Here is a 10,000-nt window from a genome sequence, read left to right on the forward strand (position 1 = left end):
ATTCTGACACTGAAAATGTTCCTAACGTCCCTGTGGCTCATGTGGGTACTCATTTTCCACCTGTGTCCCCTTGTTTGCGTACCACCAGTGTTGAATAGTTTATCCTTGTTTAGCCGGTCGATTCCCCTGAGGATTTTGTAGGTTGTGATCATGTCTCCCCTTACTCTTCTGTCCTCCAGGGTCGTAAGGTGCATTTCCCGCAGCCTTTCCTCGTAACTCATGCCTCTTAGTTCTGGGACTAGTCTAGTGGCATACCTTTGGACTTTTTCCAGCTTCGTCTTGTGCTTGACTAGGTACGGGCTCCATGCTGGGGCCGCATACTCCAGGATTGGTCTCCCATATGTGGTGTACAAGATTCTGAATGATTCCTTACACAGGTTCCTGAACGCTGTTCTGATGTTAGCCAGCCTCGCATATGCCGCAGACGTTATTCTTTTTATGTGGGCTTCAGGAGACAGTTTGGTGTGATATCAACTCCTAGATCTTTCTCTCTGTCCGTTTCATTAAGTACCTCATCTCCTATTCTGTATCCTGTGTCTGGCCTCCTGTTTCCACTGCTTAGTTTTATTACTTTGCATTTACTCGGGTTGAACTTCAACAGCTATTTGTTGGACCATTCATTCAGTCTGTCTAGGTCGTCCTATAGCCGCCTACTATCGTCCTCTGTTTCAATTCTCCTCGTAATTTGTGTATCATCGGCAAACATTGAGAGAAACGATTTTATACCCTCTGGGAGATCATTTACATATATCAGAAACAGTATAGGTCCAAGGACTGACCCCTGCGGGACTCCACTCGTAACGTCTCGCCAATCTGAGACCTCACCCCTCACACTGACTCGTTGTCTCCTGTTGCTTAGCTACTGCTTTATACTATGGAGTACCTTCCCTTTCACACTGGCCTGCATCTCCAGCTTTTTCACTAGCCTCTTGTGTGGTACTGTATCAAAGGCTTCCTGACAATCCAAAAATATGCAGTCTGCCCACCCTTCTCTTTCTTGCCTTATTTTTGTTGCCTGGTTGTAGGATTCAAGTAACCCTGTGAGGCAGGACCTGCCATCCCTGAACCCATGTTGATGCTGTGTTACAAAGTTCTTTCGCGCCAGAAGTTCCAATTGTGTGTGTTGTCAACGGTAATAAAATTTCACCTAATATACAAATAAATAAGGATGGCAGGAGAAGAAATTCCTCAGGGGCTTTGTGTATCAACAAAATAATTTGTTGTTAGTTCGTAGCGCCAAGTGTTTTCGTGTATTATCAAGATAGGCTGCTGAGTGGTTAACACTGAGTGGTTCGACTAACAGAGATTAGTTTGTGTATTGATTTTGGAGCTCCTCCTTGTAGGTAACAAGTCAAGCTTTTTCGGAAGCTTAGAAGTGTTCATACCAATACACGCTCCTCGAAGGTTACCTGCGTCATAAGGGCAAGTGTACTGGTGTATCACGTTGGCTGTTAGAGGTTAGTGCTTGTTCTGTTCCCGTTGTTCTTCAACATTAAGTCTGTTGTCTGTATAGTCGTATGGTAAATTATGAGTTCAAGTTTTTGCTTTTGATCGATTGGTTTTTCTCCTCTGGATATGACGTTGTTCGTAATATGTTCATCGGTTGTGTACTGGCACTGTACCAGTGCCCCTCTAGGGGACGCTGGGGCAGTGTTACCACTGTGGCGCCAGGGACTGTCCCTCTAGGGACGCTGAGACAGTGTTACCACTGTGGCGCCAGGGACTGTCCCTCTAGGGACGCTGGGACAGTGTTACCACTGTGGCGCCAGGGACTGTCCCTTTAGGGACGCTGAGACAGTGTTACCACTGTGGCGCCAGGGACTGTCCCTGTAGGGTGTAACATGGGTGGGGGGGGGATCTACTCTCTTTCTCTATCCTTTACCCCTTACCTCTATTCCCGTATTCTGATTTATCCTCTTCAATCCAAGGGACACCAGAGATACTGCTCTAGGCGAATCCCACGCCACGTGGTCTTAAGCCGTTTTGACCGGCTAAGATTCTACAGCCTTTATGACGTGGAACTAGACCCCTAGCAAACTCTAGAGTCACCTTACGCCGCCACCACCAAACCATTAAAACTGGGATCACTAACCGAGGTCTGGATCGATTATGCTCTCAAAGAACCTTGGGGCTTGATCCCCAGTTTGTTGGAATAGGAGGGATGAATCTACGTTAAGTGTGGGTAATATTAACAAACAAAGGAATAACTGAACTCTTAATCTGTGTTAGGCTCTGCCGCCCCACGAAAACTCGGCCTCGTGGGAACCACGTGTCAAGGACAATGAACAATGAAATGGAAATAATAAAATGCAATTTACTAACTAAATAATTTATTCAAAATCTAAAACAAAATCTAAATCAAAGCACTCCCTATCCTTAACACTCCCTATCCTTAACACTCCCTATCCTTAACACTTCTTATCCTTAACACTCCCTGACTTAAGGCATGAGATGAACTAATTCCTATACCAAACTATAGCAACTATACCTCTTATGAGGACCAGCTGGTGTAGTGCTGGTTTCGGGGAGAGGTGGAGAGTGGGTCACCTTCCCGAGTCGTTGCCATGTCCACACTGATCCTACCTCGCTCTGCTCCACACAGAAGCCAGAGCAGGGTATTCTTCCTCCTGACTTACTAACTTACAAGCGGGGTTTAAATTGAACAACTAATCTCTGTCGTACGGAACGACCCTGATGGTTGAACTCTTAAACTGAAGGTAACTGCACAGGCATCTTAGGGAAGAGCTATTTCCGATTACAAAATGGCTATTTGACCTTTGAGAAATTACAAAAAATATGGAGCATTGGTGACCCTTATGACCTAAGGTCGCCCAAATCGTTCCGCGGCCGAGGCTAGTCCCGCTAGTGACGTCACTGATGGTGACTTACTAAAGTATTCTGACAATTTAGGACACTCTTGATACTTTAAACAGAAATACTATTGAATATGTATGAATACAATATGAATGAAGACTAATTTCTCTAACTTACTGAATTCTGTAAAATAATTCATTATATATTGTTTTAAGACAAAGGTGGCGGCCATTTTGTGTTACACCTGCTAATTCTCAGGAGATATGACCTTGCTTGGGTCAGGTCAAACTACAACATGACTCTCACTATTGTACAAAGGCATATCTCCTGTCTCCCATACAATTACTTATTTTCAAAACAGCTTCAGTTGTTACAAGGGGACGCTGAGACAGTGTTACCACTGTGGCGCCAGGGACTGTCCCTCTAGGGTCATACACCTTAATGCTAAATATCGTACAAGGGAAGCTGCTCAAAATAAATTTAATCTGATAAAAAAAACTTCGTTCTTTAATGCTTGTTCATTTATAACCGAGTTTACTAAAAGTTCCGTAAAATATTTACACGAGAGAACGTCATATTAATAACACCTATTATAATTATGTAAAAAAAAGTGTTTAAAACTTTCAGAAATGAACATAATTGATGCCTGGAGTCTGCGTGGTGCAGATTAATCTCGGGAAGTTGTGTTTTTAAGTATTTAGTAGCAATATTTACATTTACTTCTCAGTCTCAGTTAGAGAAGCGTGGTCTGATATATTGTTGTCTTAATTGCAAGTTTACCGTCACTTAAACGTTGATTCGACGTTAATAAGGTTGCTACAGCGTCAAAAACGTCTCTTTACCGTTACTCTTAGAGATTGTGCCGACTGATGGGTACCAGTTCAAATACATAACCACTAGTTACGTGTGTAATTATGGCATCTGATTGGCTGGAACGGCAATGTTTTAATGACGTATCGAGATGTCGATACGCCAGCCAGCTTAGGCCCAGGCATTGGCCGAGGATCTAGGCCAATGGCTAACCTTCCCAAACATGCCACCCACAACAGTTGTATAGTACTTATTGGCTCTTAGGTGAACAGAGGCAGAGGGTGAAATGAAACGTAGCCCAAACGCTTCCAGACAGTAAGACACTGTTACGGGGCTGAAAAATAGAAAACAAACCCACACATCTGACTATTCAGGAAGCAACGGCGACGTTTCAGTCCATCCTGGATCATTATCACGACTTTATAACGACCCACGATCGAAAAGTCGTTACTTCCTTTACTCCCAGATATGTGGCTTAGGTGTCCCAACTTCAACCACGGAAATCGAACCCGGAATCTATCGACTCCGCACGCCACTGCGCCACTAGATTAAAAAAGGAAGATGCTTAGAGGTGAATATTCGTTCAAGCTTTTTAAACTGGTGCGGTTTTATGGTCTAACTCTCATCTAACTTGTTATCTTGAAGGCTTTATGGCTGGGTAACATGGGCTGGAGCTCCATAAAATATAATTAAAACTCTCCTGTTTTAATGGCCCAATATTCTCCACGTAATAGAAGCAGTCAGGAAAGAACGGGGTTAATTACAGTTCTCACGAGAGCTCAAGTTTTCCGGTGAACTGTAGGGGTCAAGTTCCCAATTGAACTTAAGACATCAAGTTTCATAGTGAGCCGTAGATATCAAATTTCCCCGTAATCTGAAGATATCACATTTCCCTGTGCAAGGAAGATATCATATTCCGTTTTAATCTTAAGAAATCAAGTTTTGCTATCACTAATATATAACATTTATGAAGAAAGGTGGTGGATATTGATCATCTTATCGCAGACTCGCAAACCCTGAAAAAAAACACGCAAGAAAATTAATTTAAAACTACAAGAGAATGTTTTATATACCAAGGCCAGAGACAGGGAAGGAAAGCCTAATTCGTCAAATGCATATGGAGAGAAGATCTACCGTAAATATTTGAGGAGCTGAAGGTCTACAGGGTGGAACTTGCTGGTGTACAGCTCAGGGGCAGATTCACGAAGCAGTTACGCCAGTACTTACGAACGTGTACATCTTTTCTCAATCTTTGACGGCTTTGGTTACATTTATTAAACAGTTTACAAGCATGAAAATTTCCCAATCAACTGTTGTTATTTTTATAAACAGCCTCCTGGTCCTTCGGAGCTCATAAACTTTTTAATAATTGTAAATACAGCCGCCAAAAAATTGAATAAAGATGTATAGGTTCGTAAGTGCTTCGTGAATCTGGCCCCAGGGGCCCTAAGACACGTCACAAGACGCCAGAAGCATTACACCCATAAATGAGGTAGGACCAACATTCTTCACGAGCTTATCGAGAGCGTCTAAAATGAATAAAGAGCGGCAAAGGAAAAGAGCAATAGCAAGAAGACGAGGTGGCTGCAGAGCAAAATATTCGTGTTGCTGACAGAAGTTAGGGTTAGAAGTTAACCTCATAGTAATATAGAACGAAACAGTAGACAGATTCCTGCATCTGAATTGGGGAGTGATCTAACAGCAGTCATAACATCAAATGTAATGACAGAGGCTCAAGTAAGCAGGCTTTCCTTAGCAACAACGATCAAATTGTACACCGTACGTAACGCCTCCAGGAACTTGAACAGAGAAACCTTAAGCGTAATATATATATATATATATATATATATATATATATATATATATATATATATATATATATATATATATATATATATATATATATATATATATGCAATTGACGATCACAAAACACTGATCATTTTATGCGGAAAATCCACAGAGAAATATGAAATGAGGTGAACGTTTCAGCTTTGTTAAAGCCTTTGTCAACACCAGACTGACTAAGGAGAAGGGAGAAGGGGGGAAGATATATAGGCCGACACCTGACCACCCCATCCCAAGGGTTGGTCAGGTGTAATTAACCAAAAACAGGTATAGCTTAGCTTAGAATGGTCAAAGAGGATTAAGCGGTCAGAGAATAAGGATGAAAGATTAAAGAAAAGCCTCATGAACACACAATATATGAATATACAATTATAATGAGACATTGTAAGCCTCTCTATCAGAGTTGTTTCTTAAACTGTTGTGCAATATTATAACTTAAAAATGGATCAAGTTTGTACATTCCAGTACTAACATTAAGAAGATTTGGACACTGACTGATTAGAGCAGACTCAATCAAATTCCGTTCCACGAAATCCCCACAATTGGTAATGCTTTTTGCCCCATTCCAGTTAATATTGTGATCGCATAAACTCGTATGTAGATACGAGTTTATGCGATCACAATATTAACTGGAATGGGGCAAAAAGCATTACCAATTGTGGGGATTTCGTGGAACGGAATTTGATTGAGTCTGCTCTAATCAGTCAGTGTCCAAATCTTCTTAATGTTAGTACTGGAATGTACAAACTTGATCCATTTTTAAGTTATAATATTGCACAACAGTTTAAGAAACAACTCTGATAGAGAGGCTTACAATGTCTCATTATAATTGTATAATCATTCATATATTGTGTGTTCATGAGGCTTTTCTTTAATCTTTCATCCTTATTCTCTGACCGCTTAATCCTCTTTGACCATTCTAAGCTAAGCTATACCTGTTTTTGGTTAATTACACCTGACCAACCCTTGGGATGGGGTGGTCAGGTGTCGGCCTATATATCTTCCCCCCTTCTCCCTTCTCCTTAGTCAGTCTGGTGTTGACAAAGGCTTTAACAAAGCCGAAACGTTCACCTCATTTCATATTTCTCTGTGGATTTTCCGCATATATATATATATATATATATATATATATATATATATATAAATATATATATATATATATATATATATATATATATATATATATATATATATATATATATATATGTCGTACCTAGTAGCCAGAACGCACTTCTCAGCCTACTATGCAAGGCCCAATTTGCCTAATAAGCCAAGGTTTCCTGAATTATTATATTTTCTATAATTTTTTTCTTATGAAATGATAAAGCTACCCATTTCATTATGTATGAGGTCAATTTTTTTTTATTGGAGTTAAAATTAACGTAGATATATGACCGAACCTAACCATCCCTACCTAACCTAACCTAACCTATCTTTATAGGTTAGGTTAGGTTAGGTAGCCGAAAAAGTTAGGTTAGGTTAGGTAGTCGAAAAACAATTAATTCATGAAAACTTGGCTTATTAGGCAAATCGGGCCTTGCATAGTAGGCCGAGAAGTGCGTTCTGGCTACTAGGTACGACATATATATATATATATATATAAATATATATATATATATATATATATATATATATATATATATATATATATATATATATATATATGCAAACAAGCCTGAATGGTCCCCAGGACTATATGCGACTGAAAACTCACACCCCAGAAGTGACTCGAACCCATACTCCCAGGAGCAACGCAACTGGTATCTACAGGGACGCCTTAATCCGCTTGACCATCACGACCGGACATAAGGAAGTGATAGCCGAAGCTATTTGAACCACTTCCCCGCCGGCACTCGGATGGTAATCTTGGGCATAGCATTTTATCAAATCACCTCATTCTTTGGGGCACACGTGAGGAACACAAATGCAAACAAGCCTGAATGGTCCCCAGGACTATATGCGACTGAAAACTCACACCCCAGAAGTGACTCGAACCCATACTTCCAGGATCAACGCAACTGGTATCTACAGGGACGCCTTAATCCGCTTGACCATCACGACTGGACATGAGGAAGTGATAGCCGAAGCTATTTGAACCACTTCCCCGCCGGCACTCGGATGGTAATCTTGGGCATAGCATTTTATCAAATCACCTCATTCTTTGGGGCACACGTGAGGAACACAAATGCAAACAAGCCTGAATGGTCCCCAGGACTTGGCTTGTTTGCATTTGTGTTCCTCACGTGTGCCCCAAAGAATGAGGTGATTTGATAAAATGCTATGCCCAAGATTACCATCCGAGTGCTGGCGGGGAAGTGGTTCAAATAGCTTCGGCTATCACTTCCTTATGTCCGGTCGTGATGGTCAAGCGGATTAAGGCGTCCCTGTAGATACCAGTTGCGTTGCTCCTGGGAGTATGGGTTCGAGTCACTTCTGGGGTGTGAGTTTTCAGTCATATATATATATATATATATATATATATATATATATATATATATATATATATATATATATATATATATATATATATATATATATATATAAGCCTATACTTGCATAAACCACAAGTAAAGATTAACAATCTTTGGACAACACCCACCAGTGGGACTCGAACCCAGAAAGCACAACTACATTCCAGTAGCTGGCATAACTAGTATGCTTTAACCCACTACGCCATCAGACCTTACAAAAGAAGTAGATAGTTCGAGATATATATATCTCAAACATCTCCACCTCCCGAAGGCACCAGATGAGTGAGGGGTCAGTCTGCATTTTTCGTCAAGCCACTGTCAATGTGAGAGAACTCGTGTCCAGCTTATAAGCCTATACTTGCATAAACCACAAGTGAAGATTAACAATCTTTGGACAACACCCACCAGTGGGACTCGAACCCAGAAAGCACAACTACCTTCCAGTAGCTGGCATAACTAGTTTGCTTTAACCCACTACGCCATCAGACCTTACAAAAGAAGTAGATAGTTCGAGATATATATATCTCAAACATCTCCACCTCCCGAAGGCACCAGATGAGTGAGGGGTCAGTCTGCATTTTTCGTCAAGCCACTGTCAATGTGAGAGAACTCGTGTCCAGCTTATAAGCCTATACTTGCATAAAACACAAGTGAAGATTAACAATCTTTGGACAACACCCACCAGTGGGACTCGAACCCAGAAAGCACAACTACCTTCCAGTAGCTGGCATAACTAGTATGCTTTAACCCACTACGCCATCAGACCTTACAAAAGAAGTAGATAGTTCGAGATATATATATCTCAAACATCTCCACCTCCCGAAGGCACCAGATGAGTGAGGGGTCAGTCTGCATTTTTCGTCAAGCCACTGTCAATGTGAGAGAACTCGTGTCCAGCTTATAAGCCTATACTTGCATAAACCACAAGTGAAGATTAACAATCTTTGGACAACACCCACCAGTGGGAGTTCTCTCACATTGACAGTGGCTTGACGAAAAATGCAGAGTGAACGTAGGTTAGTGAACACACACACACACACACACACACACACACACACACACACACACACACACACACACACACACACACACACACACACACACACACACACACACACACACACACACACACACACACACACACACACACACACACACACACACACACACACACACACACATCAAAGCAAAGGTACTGAACAAAAGGGCGTTATCTTGAGGTTATCTTGAGAAGATTTCGGGGCTTTTTAGTGTCCCCGCGATCCGGTCCTCGACCAGGCCTCCACCCCCAGGAAGCAGCCAGTGACAGCTGACTAACACCCAGGTACCTATTTTACTGCTAGGTAACAGGGGCATAGGGTGAAAGAAACTCTGTCCACTGTCTCTCGCCAACGCCTGGGCTCGAACCCAGGACCACAGGATCACAAGCCCAGCGTGCTGTCCGCTCGGCATGCCGGCTCCCTGACGTGGAGGATCTTCCGAAGTAACAGAACACCAGAAAGCAGAGAGAGATACCAGAGAAACAGCAATGAGTATGTTAGTGTGAGAAGGGAAGCAGAGAAAACTTATGAAAATTATATAGCAAGCAAAGCCAAGAACTATCCAAAGCTACTCCACAGTCAAATCAGGAGGAAAACAACAGTGAAAGAACAGGTAATGATACTTAGAACAGGCGAGGACAGGTATACAGAGAATGACAAAGAGGTGTGTGAGGAACTCAACAAGAGGTTCCAGGAGGTCTTCACAATAGAACATGGTGAGGTCACTGCGCTAGGAGAGGGGGCAGTAAACCAGGAGGCCTTAGAAGGGTTCAAAATTACGAGAGATGATGTCAAGAGACACCTGTTGGATCTGGATGTGAGAAAGGCTGTTGATCCAGACGGGATATCACCATGGGTATTGAAAGAGTGTGCAAGGCACTCTGCTTGACACTCTCCATAGTGTATAGTAGGTCACTGGAGACGGGAGACCTACCAGAAATATGGAAGGCAGCTAATGTGGTCCCAATATACAAGAAGGGTGACAGACAAGAGGCACTGAACTACAGGCCAGTGTCC

The sequence above is a fragment of the Procambarus clarkii genome, chromosome 4, assembly GCF_040958095.1.
Source record: "Procambarus clarkii isolate CNS0578487 chromosome 4, FALCON_Pclarkii_2.0, whole genome shotgun sequence".
Classification (NCBI taxonomy): domain Eukaryota; kingdom Metazoa; phylum Arthropoda; class Malacostraca; order Decapoda; family Cambaridae; genus Procambarus; species Procambarus clarkii.